Here is a 19,798-nt window from a genome sequence, read left to right as displayed (position 1 = left end):
TATATTAAAAACTGTTTCAAACGTAACTTCTTAAGAATGATGGCATAAATTGAATTAAGCTAGAATTCCTAATCATATAATCTGAACAACACACGAACTTCAGGACAACATCAAAATGTAAATGTTATTGCCAGCCTCGTTGTATGCATATTTAGTAGTGTGATCAAGTGGATGATTGGAAGAAAAAGGAAAAGTAAATCATCTCAAAAAGACACAAAATTCGCAGGAGACACGGCGGTAGTAAAGGGGAAGACAATGCTTTTTTTTTGGGTGGATTCTCATGCACTATACGAAACGAAACCATCCCTAAAAGAAGAGCTTATCCATATTCCATGGGGCCTTATATGTGTTAGTGGATAGTGAAGTAAGAAGCCTATACTTTAGGTTTTCCTTTGCTAGATAAATGCAGATGTTATTAAAATTATGAGGTCATGCAAATAGCAATTCCAGTGGCCAATCATTCAGGATGCATGCATGGCAGAAGCAGAAGAAGTATACATAAACAGCAACAACAACAAAAAGAGTTCAGAAAACAGTTTCGGAGCTTCCACAAATCTCCCAACTGGATTTGTAGTAAGTCGACTGTGTTTGTTTTTTGTGCTGAAAGCTACGGGATGGTGTTTATTTTGCTGCCAGATGGATCTCAAGGGTCATGTACATATTGGGTTTGGGGCATACTTATGAGTTGATATAACGAGTATGAAATCCAAGAAAGCTTTTAGGGTGTCAAGAATGGGAACATATCACTTGCGACAGTCTTAATATACGGCTAAGTAAAGACGTTATCGGTTTTGTTATTATTTTTTAATAAAACCGGTAAAAAATTACCGGAAACATTATTATTTCTACCGGTTTTGTTATTTTTTCTATCAGTTTTATTATTATTGGGCACTTTACCGGAAATGTAAAAAACATTAATATTTTAGGAAAAAATAATAATGTTTTAGATAATTTTTTACCGATTTTATTAGAAAAATAATAATAAAATTGATAATATCTTTCTTTAACCGTATATTAATAATGTCATTGTGTTGCGTAGAACTTTCCATTCCAGAGACCTTGAAACTAGAGTCAATAATTAGATTACGGGTGATTGAATCATGGAATTCAAGATTCATGGTGGATATTTTTTTCCAGACTCAAATTCCCATGTTTGGATGGGAAATATTCCCAATAGGGGGTAATAATATATTCCAAACAGTAAAAAAAAATTTCTGTTTACCGGGAATGTTAATCCCTTGCTTTTCTTAGGTATTCTTTTAATCCCTGTTCTAAGGGCTAAAATACCATCTTTTCTCGTTTGCCTCTGCTTCTTCTCCCAAGCGTTCTTTGTTCTTGAACTCCACGGCACAAATTGAACTCCACGGTATGGGATCTGACTTTTATCTGTTTGGTTTTCAGATTTATCAGTTTATTTGTCTTGGGAATTTATGTCTATGTCTGTAAAATGGGATTGGAACTTAGTGAGGCCAAGGTGAGTGCATATTAGATAGTGTATTATATTTAATGGAAATAAGACTTGTAACAAGACTATTTCCTATAGTAAAAGGCATGAATTCATTAATATGAGCATATGTTTGATATGTTACATGTGTGTTATTGATTGTTGCATGTGTTAATGATATGTGTGAATACATGTTAAGTGTCCATGATATATGTACACATGATAATATGATATAAGTTAAATTATGTAATATGATACATAACTATAAGATAAGTAAAGGAATGAATATATGATAGAGATTATGTATGAGATATATGAGAAGAGGTAGATGTGATTAGGTGAAAAGAATACAAACATATATTAAGCCATGTTATATGTGATAAATGAATGATATGAAAAGTGACATGAACTACGTGAAAAGAATCTACATGCTTATATGTAAATGTGAAAGAAGTTATGAGCTTATATGAACATGTGATATGAATGTGTATATGTGATACAAGTTATGCGACATAATCTACGTGATATGTGACAGTGAATTACGTGTTTACATGAATATGTGAAATGATATAATGCTAATACCCATGTTATGTGTAAAGAGAGCTAGAGGTATAGTTGGCATGCCAAGAGTTGAGGGATTATCAGTGGTCCTTCAGGATATAGTGGTCCTTCGGGACATATACAGTTGTCTTTCGGGACATATACAGTGGTTCTTCGGGACATACATAATGGTCCTATGGGACAGATTCTACGCGCCCCTAGAGGAAATTATACGAGCTGTGGTGACAACATAGTGCACAACCTCAATGTACTCACATATCTATAGTTCTCACATATGTACATGGGCTAACAAAGAGATAACAATAAATATATATATTACATGTAAAGTATATGCTTTTGTAATATGAATTGCATTATATGGTTATATGATGATGTGTGTATTGCTTGGTTAAATGAATCATATGTGGCTTAAAAGAATAGACATACGAGTATATGATTATAAGATATAAACGATAAGAATATGGATAGTGGAATAAGGTTAGTAATGGAAATAGTGTGAGATATGTATATGTGTATATTACATTGTATGTAATGTTATATTGTTTTGGTGCGACATCATGAGATGATGTGTTCCTGCATGTTTAACTAATTAGAGTTCTTTTATAAATTTAATGCCTCACTAAGTCATAGACATAGCGTGTGATTATTTCACACGTAGGTTACAGAAGCGATAAGAGAAGCTAAGAAGAGCAAGACAGGTCAGCATCTCCCTTACAAAGTTTCAGATCAGAAAATAGATGATTTAAATGTATTTGATTATTTTGAATCTAGTTGACATGTACTAATTGATTGAGTTGAATATGCTCTAAATGGTTTGTAAAACAATTTGATAGTATTTATTATTGTAAAGTAATTATTTTCTCAAATGAGGAAATTAAGATTTTAGTGGATTTGTAAAGAACAGAGTTTTGAAAAGTAATGTGACACCTCGGACTCGGATCCGGGTCGGATACTGGTTGGGGGTGTTACAAGAATTGTGTCCTTTTATGCAATTTTCCAGAATCTTACGTTTTGTATAGAAAATGAATTAAAATAAACAAATAAGCCACAGAAATCAATGATTAAGGAGTAATTTAAAAGTAAAATATTAACTAAAATAAGCACTTATCAAATTCCCCATCACTTATTAAATGCTTGTCCTCAAGCATTCCTCAATTAACATATCAAAATCATTAGTTGTCACATTCAATTTCAACTTATTTCTCAAACTTCCAATCGAACTAAGTACATGACATTTTCCGAATTCAAGTTACAATCAAGCAAAGACACAACCAAGAAAATTTAAAGTAAGCAAGATATCATAATTAATTGCCAACTTCATTGAGACATGACTCAATACCTCACAAAGATTCACACATATCCGCTCAAAGTGTTTGGGGTAAATAAAATCGCTCAAACCGAAACTAACCAATATATTACCATAGGCTTGGAATCCAATCAAGTCTTCACTACGAAAAATGAACATAATGCAATAATCAAGGGGTCTTTAAACAAGGTGTAACGGGGCTTAGGTTAGGGTAGGGAAAAGGCTGAAAAGAAAGGTTTAAAATATCGAAACAAGAGATCAAAATAATTAAGAACAATCCATGAATTAACATGAAGAGCAATGAAGAACAAAAAAAGGAAAAAGAATATATGAAAGACAATTGAAGCGATCGATTTTCCTTCCCTTTTTTTTCGAACAAATGGTCTCTTTTTTTCTTTTGTTTTTTCTATTCAAAACAATGAACAACTTTTTTTCGATTTTTTTGAAACATTGATGTTTTTCGTGGTACAACAATAATACAAGATCTCAAGTCTCGGCAAGGGTGTGAAAAGAGAGGAAAAATAAAAAGAAAGGCTTTGGGTTTAATTATGAGGTATAAAATAAAGAAAGGGAAATAGGCTCAAATGTGGTTCACTAGTGGATATATAAATAGGTAGGCTTTTTTGGAAGAGTGGGTTTATCCTAGGTGCCCCTATCACATTAAAACATTATGTTCAATATGTAGTCTCGATATGCATTGTGATTACAAGTTCTAGAATATCCTAATTAGTTCGGCACACACAAGTCAAACAATGAGAAAGAAAGAAAATGTATGCTCGTTGGGCCCAATTCTCACAAGAAAAGTTTATATGCATTGAGTCAAGTTCATCTCTATCGACAAAAGCATGAGATATCAATACTCAACAAAAATTCACTAGCTATATCAATCACCAATCATGCAAATTAAATTCGATAAAAAACATGGTCATAATCCAAAAAAAGCAAGAGTTAAAAGCGAAATTCAAGACTAGAAATTAACGATCCCAACATATCAATATCAGAATAACTCAATTTCAAACAATTAAGCAAGTCAAGGAAAAATTTGACACATACTTATCCTCCCCATTCACTTATTTTGTTTTGTCTTAAAACATATATCAAATTTAAAATCAAAGAGAGGGAAAATGAATACTTCCCAATCTAGTGGCGACCGCGGCCATGGTCATGTCGAGACAAGTCCGGGCGAAGATAAGAAATATTCGATCGAAATTTGAATCTGTTCAGAGAAAAATAAAATAAAAATAAAATTAAAATAAATGGAATGAAATAAATAGAATGAAAATAAAACAAAATGGGTTGCCTCCCATCAAGCGCTTTTGTTTAACGTAGTTAGCTCGACGACCTGATTCAGACTACAGGTTTCGAGAGAAATACTTCCTCCACTTCATACGTTTATTCCAACTAAGAACTTCCTTATGAGAAATTCTACGATCATATAATTCTTTTATTTTTGTCTTGTAGATTTTGGCTTTCTCATAGGCTTTTCTTCGGATCTTTTTTAGCTTTGAAAGCTTGTCCAAAATAATAACCGTTGAAGTGGAATTTTCTCCTAAAAAGATATTCTTTAAGTGTTTTGGCATTTGTTTCAATTTTATCTCAGGTTCCTGCAAAACAGAAGGTAAAATTTTAGTTTTAGAGGAAGGTAAAAATAAATCAGAATTTATTGAATGAATATTTTCAAACTCTCTTTCTTCCTCTTCGTGGAAAAGTTCAGGATCTATGAAAAAATTAGATTCAATATATTCATCAATTGAAGGTTTATAACATCAACGGAATTAATTCTTTCAACATGATCAAGGCATTTCATTGTTTTGTAAACATCAAATTCTATGATCTCATCATCAAATTCCATTGTCAATATGCCACTTCTAACATCGATCTTTGTATGTACGGTGCTTATGAAAGGTCGACCTAAGAGTAATTCGAAATAAGTATCCGACCTATCATGTTCCTTGTCAATGACATAGAAATCTGCAATAAAAAATAATACATCGACATTCATTAAGACATTTTCCATCATTCCCACTGGATAGATCACAGACCGATCAACCAACTGTATGGTTACTCCTGTTTCCTTCAAAGGCTCGTTAGTAATCATTTTATAAATAGATAATGGCATAACGTTGATTGAAGCTCCTAAGTCACACATTCCACGTTTAATTTTAAAATCACCTATTTTGCATGGTATAGCGAACATACCTTGATCCTTCATCTTTGGTTGGAGTTTTCGTTTAAAAATTGCAGAGACATGTTCTCCTAAATTTACCTTTTCGAGCCCCATTAATTTTCTCTTTTTAGTGCAAAGTTCTTTTAAAAATCGAGCATACCTTGGTACTTATCGAATTACTTCAAGAAGAGGTATGGTGACTTGAACTTTTTGGAACACCTTTAAGATCTCATTTTCTTCAGCTCTTTTATCACGCTTCATCAACCTTGATGGGAATGGTTTGTGGCATAATTTCATGAGAAGAAAGAGAAGGATGTGAGTCAGACGTACCTTGTATTTCTGGAGGTAGTGTTTCCTCTTGTTCTTCCTGATGTGCGTCTTTTTCTACTGGAACTTCGGGTGAGATAACTTTTCCACTTCTGAATGTGATGGCACTAACATTCTCTCTCATATTTAACTCCGTTTGAGAATGTAGTCTTCCTTGTGATTCCAATTTTCCCATAGTTTGAGCTAGTCGGCTTACTTGGTTATCTAACTCTTGAAAATGTGTTTCAGTTTGGCTGTGGAATTTTTCCTGGGATTCAATCAGTTTTTCTTGTGAAATTGCTAACTTTCCTATGAGTTCATCCAATGATGGGTTTTGCATTTGCTGTTGAGAAGGAGGCCTTGGTTGATAAGTTAGTATTTGATTTGTCGCATGGCTGAAGTTTGGGTGGTCTCACCATCCTGGATTGTAAGCATTACTGTATGGGTTGTATTGTCCTTGTGGAGGACCTGGAAAGTTCCATATATCATTGATTTCTGCATTGCCTCCTTCTTGTATCTGTGGGCAGCAATCCGTCGGATGGTCTAGCTTTGTGCATATCCCGTAAGCTCTTGTTGCTCCAGATTTTCCTGCAACAAGTGAATTAACTTTTTTAGTTAATTTGTCTAACTTATTCTCAAGGGAAAAAATACTTATCTCGTGAACCCGTCGGCTGGGTTTACTTGAGAACTGTTGAGAGTTGGCTACCATGGTTGAAATCAATTCCCTTGCTGTTGTTGGGATCATATTGACTAATGCTCCTCCACTGGCGGCATCCACCATTTTCATTGGCAAAAGGCCTTCATAAAAGTATTGAAGTAATGTTTGCTCACTTAATACGTGTTGTGGATAACATGCGCAAAGCTTTTTAAATCTCTCCCCAATAGTCATAAAGACTTTCTTTTCTATTTTGTTGAATGGAAAGAATGCTCTTTCGTAACTCGCTTACTTTAGCCGCTGGAAAGAACCTGTCAAGAAAAATTTGATTCATGTCAGCCCCATGAATTAACTGAATTTGGAGGTAAATAAAATAACCAATCTTTAGCCAAGTCGGCTAAAGAGAAAGGGAAAGCTCTCAATTTAATTTGATCTTCGGTAACTCCCTGTGGTTTCATGCTAGTGCAAACCATGTGGAATTCCAACAAATGTTTGTACAGATCTTCAGTGGGAAAGTCGTGGAAAGTGGGAATAAGATGAATGAGTCCCGTCTTTAATTGAAACAGAGTCCCGCCACTAGGAAAATTAATGCATAATGGCGTCTGAGTGACAGGAGCTAGATCCCGGATCGTTTGTTCTGCCATCAGAATGTTGTATGCGTCTCCTTTAGAGTCTGGATTTGATTCTGTTTCTGATTTCTGCTCTTGTTCTTCTTATCTTTTTCTCTTTGCTTGAAGCGTTTGTGCGTGGATTATTCATGGTCGTGCTTCGATCTCCGGATCTAAATCTACTAATTCACATGAGTTTCTTATAGTCATAAATCAAAAACTAGAAAAATAAATCAGTACTTGCCGTTAGTCCCCTACAACGACGCTAATTTGATAACCGCTGTTTTGGTATCAAAATAATTCATGGCTTCTTAATAAATAAAAAGGAAAAGGTAGTATAGAGAAGCAGAGTCGATCCATAGGGACTGTGTTGTTTCTGATTTAATAATATTTTTTCTTGATTTTAGAAGAAGATAGAATTCCAGATAAAGTTGAAAATATATATTAAAATAAAATAAATAAAAAGGAAAATAATATAATAATAAATATTAATAGTAATAAATATAAAATGAGTTTTTTAAAAGTTATTTTTAAAATAAAAAATAATTAAATAAATAAATTAAAGAGATTGAGATAAAGGGATTTTATTGTGAAAGCAGCCTCAGACTTCAACTTCGCCTCAAATCCCTTGGATCATCGAAACATATTTTTACTTTAAGATTCACGTCAGCTTACAAGAACAATTCTTCGCTGCCAACTCGGATTGTGTCGTTTCAATAACAACTGATTCCGATCTCAGTTTCCTCTTAGCAAATAATTTTGCTAAGTGTATTCTCGGGAAGTTGAATATGCTTCAATAAGTAAATTCTTCTTCAAACGTTAACCATAACAATATCCGGACCAATGTCCAAATCGTTTTGATTTGAAAAGTAAGCTCAGAAAACAGAGAGAAAATCTTAAGCTATTTAAGTACCTTACAATTCTCATGCTTGGAATTCAGTCTTCACTTTAGCCCTTGGCTTAAAAGAAAATTAGTTAATCATAACCAAAGTCATACTTAGCATAATAGAAAAGTATACGAAAAATAGAGAAAAAGCCAAAGAGAAAAAGAAGATTTTATTCTCAAATGAGAGAGATATGTTTCTAGGCTCAACCCTTAGAGTGTATTTATAGCCTTCAAATTCCTAAAAATAAGCTAAAACATCTTAAATCCTAATTAAAACACTTAAAACTATTTAAACTAAAATATCTAAAAAAATAATATAATATTCTAAATCCTAATTAAAATACTAAAACCTATTTAAAATAAAATACCTAAAACAAATATAAAATATAAAATAATATCCTAAAACTTAATTGAAATACTAAAACCTATTTAAACTAAAATACAAAAATAAAATATAATGTTTAAAATATTATCCTAAACTTGAGTTTAATCCAAATCCAAATTCCAGTCAGCTTTGATTCCGAAAATAAAAAAACTGCATATTTGTGTCCTTTTTGTGTAATTTTCAGAATCTTACGTCCTGTACAGAAAATGAATTAAAATAAACAAATAAGCCACAAAAATCAATGATTAAGGAGTAATTTAAAAGTAAAATATTAACTAAAATAAGCACTTATCAGCGTTAACAAGTGCAGGGATCCTATTGGTTCAGAAAACAGAATATGTCACGACAATACCACTTAGTGTCAGCACTAACATCTAACCTCTCGACCGAGCACTACTCCTTTTAGTCGATTGAAATCCTAGCCTTATGTCTAAGGTTGGATCAGGTCTAGTCACTATCTAGAACCCCTTGCTTATGTGAATTCTCCTTAGTTTCTCTTGAACACTAAAGATATGCTACTTAGTCATTCTCTTGAACACTAAGCATTCTCCTAAGGAATGTCTACTCTCATAGCTCCTACAACCTTAAGTCATTAAAATCATAAGCAAAACAAATAACAGCATACAAAAACAACCATCCATTAAAATAAAACTTAAGTATCCATAAGGAACTCCCACCAAATAAGACTAGTTCATGGTGGGGTTCGAATATTCCAAGCAACAAGGCATGAAATTAATTCGTTCCATACAACCCAACAAAGATAAATGAAAGAAAACAACGAATGGATGAGAGAAAAGCCTTCGACGTGCACTGCCTGAGCTCCCCTCGGCCACCACGAACTGCCCTAGCTCGCTAGTTCCTCTCGGACGCCACGAACTGCCCTAGCTCGCTAGTTCCTCTCGGACGCCTAGCGGCCACTCCCTCTAGCTTGTTAATGGAGAAATGCTACGGCAAAAACAATTGACGAAAAAAAAGAGAGACCTTTTTCTTTTTGAAATTAAGCTCAAAACGGCGTGTAAAAAACATCTATGAATCTAGTGGCTTCATCTCCTATTTATAGGAAGAGTAAACCTAGGAATTTGTGTTAAAATTCCTAAGATACCCGAGCTGGTCTCCTTCACGCGAGGGGTGCAGCAAAGCTGGCAGTGGTCCCCTCATGGGTAGCTGGGCGTGGTAAATTCCTTTTAGTTTGTTGTATGTCGTTCTGATATCTATGCAATTATAGGACTGTTATTTGGAAACTGTTATGCTCGTGGAAATTAACATCCTAGTTTTCTAATTATTTTTTTATTATAATTTTTTATGCGATGAATCCTTTTTTCATTACATTGAATCACAATCTTTTTTAGGCAATAGAGAAGAATTCATTTCTGCATGGTTCTTGATTATATGGCATTTATACCTGTTTTAGGTGCTTTGCACCCAATACTCTCCAGATTTTAACATATTCATCTTGAGGTTTCTTTGGTTCCCATATTTACTGTATTTCACCTAAAATCAATTGGTTGTAGTAAATTCCTTCAGTAGCAATAGCTTGGATAGAAGCAATGTGTGTAAACCGTTAAAGTGGATAATGTGGCTGGTATCCACATTTTTCTTCTTCACATTTTCAATGTTTGCCCAAAATGATATTGCTTTCAATTATCTCGCATGTTGACCTGATCCAAAAAAATGTCATTTAGTTGAAGAGGCGTACATAATCAGCACAATCAGATGATTTGGAAATGAGTGGAATGAATCAATAACATATCTTAGTGTGGTGGTTTCTGTAGGACCGTCTGTTCGTGCTTGGTTTTCACCTTGATTCTCTTTATGTTGCTGATATATTAATATCTGGAAATGCAGACTTCATACTTGAGACTGGAGGTGATCTACCAGATGAAGATGTTGGTAGAAGGATGCACCATCGCCCATTACCACTCCGGGAAGGTGAACAAGAAGATGTTGAAGCTCTTGAGAGAAGTATTCAGTCTAGGTATGCAAGATCAAGTCACACAAAATATGACGAGGAGACAACTGATGTGGAACAGCAAGCACTTTTTCCATCAGTGAGAGATCCAAAGCTGTGGATGGTGAAACGTGCGGTATGATGATGATTTCCTCTGCAGCCCAAGTTTTTGAAATATGTTATTGGGCAGAAATGGTTGATACTGGTTTATTTGTTGTGGAGTTCAACTAAGATCCTGTTTATGCATCCTAGATTGGTCGTGAACGAGAAACTGTAGTTTGCCTCATGCAGAAATACATCGATAAAGGATCTGAATTGCAAATCAGGTCTGTTATTTCCCTTGATCACCTTAAAAACTATATCTATATTGAAGCAGACAAGGAAGCCCATGTGAGAGAGGTATGTGATTTTTGTTTCTTTTGCTTTATTTTTTGATGAATGTTTTAGTGTTAAATGTCAATATATGTTTCTGTTGACCAATTTTGAGCTGCTTCAGGCTATCAAAGGTCTGTGTACTATATTTGGAGCAAAGATTATGCTTGTTCCAATAAGAGTAATGACTGATGTTTTATCAGTGGAAAGCAAAGTGATTGATCTTTCTAGAGATACCTGAGTCAGAATGAAGATTGGGACATACAAGAGTGATCTTGCTCAAGTATGATTTTTGTCCTTTTCCACTATCATCAATATTCCCTATAATATTTTTGCCTGACCATATAATTTCTATTTCATAGGTAGTTGATGTGGATAACGTGAGGCAGAGAGTCACTGTGAAATTGATCCTTAGGATTGACTTACCGGCTCTTGCTAATAAATTGGTATGGAGTTGATTTTATTTGTTTAATGTGTTTATCTCCTGGTTTGTGCATGTTAAACGCCTTACAATCAAATAGTATTTTAATCTTTCAATGCAGGCATCAGAATTTAGCTGTATCTATGATTGTAACGGTTATGAAAAAATTAAACAGACTTACATGAACTATTTTTCTTTCTTTCTGGTTCCGTCATTGTTGATATACTTTTTCTACTACTTCATACAGGAAGGAAGGGAAGTCCCAAAGAAGAAAGCTTTTGTTCCTCCTCCTCGTTTTATGAATGTTGATGAAGCTAGGTAGTTCAAATGGTTTCAATCTATAGGGGAAAATCTACCACATTCATTTGTTTCATAAAACTTAAGCTCATATGTTTCATTATTTATGCTTTTTTAGGGAACTTCATATTCGTGTAGAGCGCAGACGAGATTCGGTCACCGGTATTTTACTTTGAGAATATTGGTGGCATGTTGTTTAAAGATGGGTTCTTTTACAAAACAGTGTCAATGAAATCTATTAGTGCTCAGAACATAAAACCAACATTTGATGAACTTGAAAAGTTTCAGACACCTAACAATAATGGAGAAGGTGATATGGCTGGTTTATCAACATTGTTTGCGAAAAGAAAGAAAAACCATTTCATCAAGGGTGATGCAGTTATTGTTGTCAAGGGGGATCTGAAATTTTAAAGGGATGGGTTGAAAAGGTTGAGGAAGAGAATGTCCATATCAGACCAGAAATGAAAGGCCTTCCTGTAAGAATTCAGTCAATGCTGGTATTCTTTTAGTTTTTGATCACTTCTGGGCATGTAAGTTCTCTAATTGTTAGGTCATACATGGCCTTTGATGATGTTTTTTTTCTTCCAGAAAACTCTCTGTTAATGAAAAAGAGCTACGTAAGTACTTTGAGCTTGGGAATCACGTGGAGGATGTGTCTGGGACAAAGGAAGGTGCTACTGGTATGGTTGTCAAGGTTGAGCAGCCTGTTCTCATCATTTTATCTGATACAGCCAAAGAACTTGTGATTAATACATCTTTTGCACTGTGTTCCTGACCTAACGAATATCTCAAAGAAAAAATAATTGGCATTTGTTATATCAGATCCGTGATTTTGCTGATGATGTTGTTGAGAGCTCTGAAGTAACTACTGGTGTTACAAAAATTGGGGAGTATGAGCTTCATGACCTTGTGCTACTAGAGTAAGTAATTTCTTACTGAAGAATTTGAACTCACAGTCTTTAGTTAATTTGGGGTCTTATTGTATTAACTATGTTGTTTCAGTAACAATATCTTTGGTGTAATTATACGTGTAGAAAGTGAAGCGTTTCAGGTTGACGATCTCTTGTAAATGGTCAGATTTTCAGTTCTACTCTTTTGACTGTGCTCATGATCTTTTACTTTCTTTAGGTTCTTAAGGGTGTTCCAGAACGACCAGAGGTTTCTCTTGTAAAATTGAGGGAAATCAAATGTAAGCTTGAGAAGAAATTTAATGTGCAAGACAGATATAGGAATATTGATTCTTTGAAATACGTGGTTAGAATCCTTGACGGTCCTTTTAAAGTATGATCTTCATTTTCATTTTGGTTTGTCATAGTGCTTACTTTATAAATTTATAAGTTCACCAACTATCTGCTCCTATCAATTTAGGGAAAACAAAGCCCTGTAGAGAACATATACAAATGAGTCCTGTTTGTGTATGATCGACATAACCTTGAGCATGCTGGCTTTATATGTGCTAAAGCTGATTCTTGTTGTATAGTGGGAGGATCACGTTCCAATGGTAACAGAAGTGGAAGTCTGACATTTTTCCTGGTTAATTTATATTTAATTTTACATCATTTCATTGAGGTTAGTGCTCTTGATTCATTCTTTTAGGGTGATTCTTTATTGAGATTTGGTAGCTTCAAGGCCCCACCACGTGTACCACTATCACCAAGGATATTTTCTAGGGGAGGTCCTCCATTTGATCGTATGTTGGTTTTGTTAGCCTTGTACAAACATGGCTATTGGATTTCTCTGAATTATTAGTTTTCTAGTTAAATGATTAAGTTCCATTTGAACCTTGATGCTATAACTTCCGCCTCTTCAAAACAGCTGGTTGGAGACAAATTGGTGGTAGAGGAGGAAATGATGCTTTGATTGGTACTACTGTGAAAATTCGACAAGGCTTTTTTAAGGGTTATCGTGGACGTGTTGTTGATATTATAGGTCAATCAATTAGAGTTGAGTTGGAGTCTCAAATGAGGGTTGTTACAGGCAAGTTCAGGTTAATGTTTGTAATGTTTTCTCCTTTGTCTAGCATCTTTATAACTTACAAAACTTGTTCGTGTCTGCAGTTGACCGCAATTTTATATCTGATAATGTAGTTATTTCAACACCCCACCGGTAAATATGATTTCCTTAACATCCTTTTTATTTTTTGTACTATGAAAACTCTCTCGTTATTTTTTGTACTATGAAAACTCTCTCGTTATATGTGTCTCTGATTTTGTACAATTTTTTCACTAGCAATACATCTCGATATGGTATGGGAAGTGAGACACCTATGCACCTTTCACGAACTCCTTTACATCCATACATGACTCCTATGAGAGATCCTGGAGGTGCTTATTTATTTATTTTTCATGAATTCACATTTTATTTTTCTTTCAAGTGCGGATACTTCCGTTACGATTTACGAACTGATATTTTTATTTACTAAAACAATAATAATTTGTTGGTTTTATGTTCTCTGCAGCTACACTAATCCATGATGGCATGAGAACACCTATGCGTGACAGGGCATGGAATCCTTATGCGCCGATGAGTCCTTCCAGTTTTATTTGTCAATTCCTTATATCTAGTGCATCCTGTATGTAATTGTTTCAATTCATGCCTTGTTAACGATTGGTTGGTTTGTTATGATGACTGCAAAATAGGATAATTGGGAAGAAGGAAATCCTGCTTCTTGGGAGCCAGTCCGCAGTATCTGGTTAGGTTTCTTCCACTGTTTGGTGCTATGCAATATAACTATTTTTCTAACTGAATTAATTTGAACTTTGTTCTTTCTTTGTAAAATGACTTTAATGCTGCTTCTTTCAGCCTGGAAGTCCTTCGAGGGCATATGAGGCACCTACTCCCGGTTCAGGTTGGGATAGTACTCCTGGTGGGAATTACAGTGAGGCTGGAACACCAAGGGATGGCAGTTCGGCATATGGTAATATATTTTGGCCTACTTTTTTCTATTTGAATGCCTTAGTGTTCTTTATTGCTTCTCATATTGTATGTTTGTTTCAGCCAATGCTCCTAGTCCTTATATGCCATCAACTCCCAGTGGGCAACCTATGACACCAAGCTCAGTATCCTATATTCCAGGTACACCTGGAGGGCAGCCAATGACACCTGGAACTGGTGGTCTTGATGTTATTTCTCCTTTAATAGGTACTATTTCAGTCCCCCACTTGTTTTTGGAGCACCTAACAATTTTTATCTGGGTCATTGACTATCGTTAGTGGATGTTTTACGTGATTTAATTTTATTTCTAGTATAATTCATTAATTCTTTTTATATCTGAACTGTTTTGGTGCCAAATGTTGATGAACTTTTCTTAAGAACTCTTCAAATATTTTTTATAGTTCTCTTTTGTTAACCCTGGAATACTTTTTTCCAAATTGTTTGTGCAACTGTCTTTCATTATTACTGACTTAATGAAGTCTTGCGTACTTATGGGGGTTTCCTAGAGTGCTTCAAGTAAATTTATTTCCGGCATTGCGGTTCAAAAACTTTTAAGGAAGTAAAAGAAAAAGTAAACTGTGAACTTCCCTCCAATTTAACATCCGGTGCTTGCAGGTGCCGACAACAAAGGACCATGGTTCATGCCTGATATTTTGGTCAATGTACACAAATCTGGAGATGAGACCTTGGAGTTATCCAAGAGGTGCTTCAGGTATGTCTCCCATTTTCTTTTTGCTTCTATACACACATATATATAGTTCTCTTGTGTTGTGTTCTTCAGCATTGTGAAAAAATAAATAATTTTGATATTCTTCGTTAAATACTTGCATTTAGGGGTGCACAAAAAATCCGAATATCCGATTTAGCGAAAAAAATATCCGAAACCGGATTTGGGAAAAACCGGTTTTTTTTTAACCGGATCGGATTTTTTTAAACCGGTTATTTTAACCGGTTTGGAGAAAAAAATTCAGACCGGTTTTTTAACCAGATAAAAAACTGGTTTGAAAAAAACCGGTTAAAAAACCTGTTTTTATCCGAAAAAAAAAACCGGTCTGGGTTTAAAAAACTAGCCGTTAATATAGCCGTTTGTGACCGTTTTTGACCGTTTTTTTCTTTAAAAAATTACTATTTTACCATCCTAAACATGTATAAATAGGTTGGGGATGTATTTGGTTGATTACAACTTTCTCAAATCTTATTACACAACACTTAAACATCTCTCAAATCTTAGTTTTGTAATTTTTTATTCATCATGAGTAACACTGCTGAATCTTCCGTCGGGGGAAACCTTGAAGTCGTGAGAGTGATCGAACACACTCGAAACAAAGATATTTGGGATCACTACGATTTATGTGAGATGTCAAATGGCTCGAGGAGGGCGCGTTGTAAACTTTGTCTAAAGTTTCTTGCATCGGAAGGAAACACAACGTTGAAGAACCATTTGACAAAATCATGCAAGGCACTTCGCTCAAGATCGGATCCTAGTCAATCGAATCTTACACCGCAAGGTGGTGTTTTTGTTTACGACAACGAAAATTACGAGAAGCGTTTACAAAGTTCGTGATTACAAAAGCATTGCCGTTCGACCACTTTGATGATGAAGATTTCACGACAACAATTCAACAACTAATGCAACCACGTTATACTCAAGTAAGTCGTACTACCCTTAGAAGAGATGCTATAAAAATGTGGCGTACGGCGAGGGAAAAAATGATTTTAGGATTCCAAGAACACCGTTATGGTGTGTCGCTTACATGTGACGTTTGAAGTTCCCCTCATAATACCGGAAATTCTTTTTTAGCCGTTACGTCACATTGGTTAGATCAAGATAATTGGCAAATGATGAAAAGAACAATCGCGTTTGAATTATTCGGTGAGCCGCATACCGGTGCTAATTTATTTACACTTTTAAAACGGGTAATTTGTCTTTATAAATTAGAAAATAAAGTTTTTTCTATATCCTTTGATAATGCATCGAATAATACAAACGCGGTTCCAAGATTGAAAATATTACTTTCACCGATTTTAGACGGTGCGTTTTTTCATACCCGTTGCGTTGCACACATAATTAATTTATCCGTGCAAGCCGGTTTGGAGGTTATTGAGCCAATTAGATTAGAATTTAAAACAATGATAAAATCGATTCTTTGTAACAACAACAAAAGACTAAATGATTATAAACGATTTTGTAAGTCTGTTAATAAAAAAGCTTTGGGTCCTAATTTGGATTGTCCAACTCGTTGGAACTCAACTTGGATGATGATGCATACTGCCTTAAGGCAAAGGGAAACATTGCAAACATTTCACGATCGGCTTTTCGAGAGGGGTCATGTCCCAGACATTTATCCGGATTCGAGTTGGGAAACTATAGCCAAAATAACCGATTTGCTTGAGGTTTTTAAAAATGCAACAACTTTTTTATCCGGTGTTTATTACCCTACTAGCCCGTTGGTTCTTAATCAAATATTTTTGTTGGCTACCCGACTAAATGACTTTGAATTTGAAACCGAAGTTTTTCAAGAAATTGGCTTTGCAATGAAGGAAAAACTTTTAAAATATTTTAAGGAGATTCCCCCCATTTTTACTTGTGCCGCCGCTTTAAACCCAACGTTAAATGTTGGTGGGGTTGAAACACTAATTGAACAAATTGCGTTTGCTTTTAATCTAACCGATGATGAACCCAACTTTGTCCAAAACCAAATAATTATTTTAACAAATGTTTTCGAGACATGTTTGCAATTTATTTAACTAAATACGGATCAAGTAGTGTAATACACGATCAAATGAGAATGAATGCGGAATCATCTAGTAGACGTCCAAGTAACATAAATTTGAATCTTTTTAACACTCTTGTAAATTCCCAATCCAAACGATCACGTACTACCACCCCAAGTAGCGAGTTGGGAAATTACATGTCATGCGATTTTCTATCAAAAATGACATTTGAAGAGTTTGAAAGTTTGGATATTTTGGCTTGGTGGAAAGAAAAGGAAGCACAATTTCCGATTCTAGCCGCCATGGCCCGTGATTTACTAACCGTCCAAGCTTCTACGGTAGCTTCGGAATCCGCTTTTTCTGTTAGTGGCAGGGTTATATCACAACGGAGATCAAGACTAAGTCCCGAGTCGGTGGAAGTATGCATTTGTTTAAAGGATTATTTGGATGGAGCGGCTCGTAAGCAACATATCACCACCCTAGAAGATGCATTGATGCCGATTTGGAAGCAAACTTACACATTGAAGAAGTCGAACTTGGAATATCCCCTCCAAACGAAGAAGGCGAAGATGATGAAGAAGAGATGGCAATGTAGTTTATTTTATAACTTTATTTCAATTATCGTAAACTTTGTTTCAATTATCGAACTTGAAGTTTTTAAGTATTTGAATTTATCGAACTTGGAAGTTTTTAAGTATTTGAATTTATCAAACTTGGAAGTATTTAAGTATTTCAATTATGTTGAGTTAATTAAGTATTTCAATTAAGTATTTGAATTTATCGAACTTGAGGTTTGATGCTTTCTCTTTGATTCTCTCTTGATTCTAGTTGCTTGATGTTTCTTGTCTTTGATCAATGACTTCTAAGCTTGCTTAAATACACCTTGAATCACTTCTGAACGTTAGTGATAATTAATGAAGATAATATAGCCGTTTAAGTGTGAAAACATTTAATAAAAATGCTTAGAGCGTGGGAGAATCGGTACCCTCTCATAGGGAATCGGTTCCCTAAGTGTAAAATTCAAATATTTCGACCGTTGAATAGGGGGGAATCGGTACCCCTATGGGGGAATCGGTTCCCTCCGAGCATTCTGGAAATCTCGGAGCCAAACCATTCAGTGAGGAATCGGTACCCTTGGGGGGGAATCGGTTCCCTATGAGCAATCTGGAATATTAAAATCGGTTTTTTTATAACCGGTTTTTTAAAAAAACCGGTTTTTTTAAAACCGAAACCGGTTACACCGGTTAGGATATCCGGCCCTCCAAACCGTTAGAAACCGAACCGGTTATTTTATAAACCGATTTTTTTTCTATGGGAAAAAACCGGATCGGATAAAAACCGATCCGGATCGGATTGAAATCCGAATTATGTGCAACCCTACTTGCATTTCAACTCAGTGTTACTAACATTTTTAACTCTTAAAATGTGTCCCCAAATTGAATCCATGTTTTAATTGACAACTAAGCATTAGTATTAATAAACTTTTAGGGGTTTCTGGGGCATTCGGCTAGTGCTTATAGCATTAATTGTCTGGGTATTATTGGGGTTGCTATTACAAATTATTTGTTTGGTTATGCAAATAATGTTTTGTGGGTAGATACATCACTAATTCTTATATGTATATTTTGACACGTTCATGTTTTCATTTTGTTTTCATGATATTTTTCAGTGTATTTTAATTATTTTTTATGTTATATTTGTATAACATCTCAATGCATTTTTATTTTCCATGATTTTTCCATTTGATTCATTTTTTTTTAAAAAAAAAGAAAATTGTTTGCTCATATGTGTCCCTGGTTGTGTTGTATCAAAATCCATCTCATATGTTTGCATAATTATTCATGATGTTTCAATTTAGTGAAATTATGTGTGTGTTCACTTTATTTTTTTTTTCCGAAGTATTTCAAATTTATATAAACTCTTAACATTTATATTCGTTTTATACTCGGTTTTAACTTCTTGATGTATTTATGATATTACCCGCATAAATGAACAGACGGCTTTAGACATCATGATTGGACCAAGTTTTTGTTGAAACCTCATCTATAGTGAAGCATATATGACTCTAATAGGAGTGTGTGAAAATTATTTGTTGGGATGAACGATTTGTTTCTCAATTTTTTCGGTTATATATTCCTTTTGATTGAGATATCAGGTGCAGGCAATTCGATTATAAATCTTAAACCAATGAACCAACTTACATTTTCCCACAATTCATACGCCAAAACACACTCCGTGCTATTCTTTCCTTCTGGTGATGCACTTATTCCCTTATTACCTGTTGGTACAAATTCTGAAGCTTTAATTAACGTGCAACTCTATAACACGTGTTTTTTTTGTTGCAATTTTCTCACTCCAAAACGGGAGGATGTGTTATTAGGAAGTCGCCGGCCATGTATGAATGAACTGAATAGATGCAAGGCTCTTGATGGTTGTGCATATGGTACCATATGTGCAGCCCCCCTCACAGTGGCAAAGGTCAATAAATTGCCATATTCGGTCACCCAACCTCCAACCTAACCCCCCCCCCCCAAAAAAAAGACCCAAGAAAATGAAGAAGGTTGCAAACATTAAAAGCAGCGGCGGGGACTTTAGATATGTTGACATTGCATTAAAATAAAAACCTGGTGTTTGAGAAACCAAACTCCATATGGGACTGTAATCTTGAACTTCAAATCATTAGCTAGTTCACGGGAATGCCATTTTGGATAATTCTTTTGAGAATAGGATGTTTATGTTACCATCAGTGTCATTGTACCTTAATAGGCTGTTCAGTGCCGGGGGGGGGGGGGG

General features: G+C 34.9%; 1 long non-coding RNA gene and 1 pseudogene across 1 annotated transcript; one reads left to right on the top strand and one right to left on the bottom strand.

Annotated features, from left to right (window-relative positions):
* Positions 1-9,891: 9,891 nt before the first annotated feature.
* On the top strand, positions 9,892-14,662 carry LOC120174178 (annotated as a pseudogene).
* A 4,722-nt stretch (positions 14,663-19,384) lies between these two features.
* LOC120174176 lies at positions 19,385-19,698 on the bottom strand. Its single transcript, XR_005521140.1, has 2 exons — positions 19,630-19,698; positions 19,385-19,521 (listed from the first exon to the last, which is right to left on the bottom strand). It is a non-coding gene; the product is annotated as an uncharacterized LOC120174176 (long non-coding RNA).
* Positions 19,699-19,798: the final 100 nt, after the last annotated feature.

The sequence above is a fragment of the Hibiscus syriacus genome, unplaced genomic scaffold (genome assembly GCF_006381635.1).
Source record: "Hibiscus syriacus cultivar Baekdansim isolate YM2019G1 unplaced genomic scaffold, ASM638163v2 tig00112041_pilon, whole genome shotgun sequence".
Taxonomy (NCBI): Eukaryota; Viridiplantae; Streptophyta; class Magnoliopsida; order Malvales; family Malvaceae; genus Hibiscus; species Hibiscus syriacus.
Note: the sequence above shows the minus strand (reverse complement) of the source record. Positions and strands in the feature narration are given on the sequence as shown.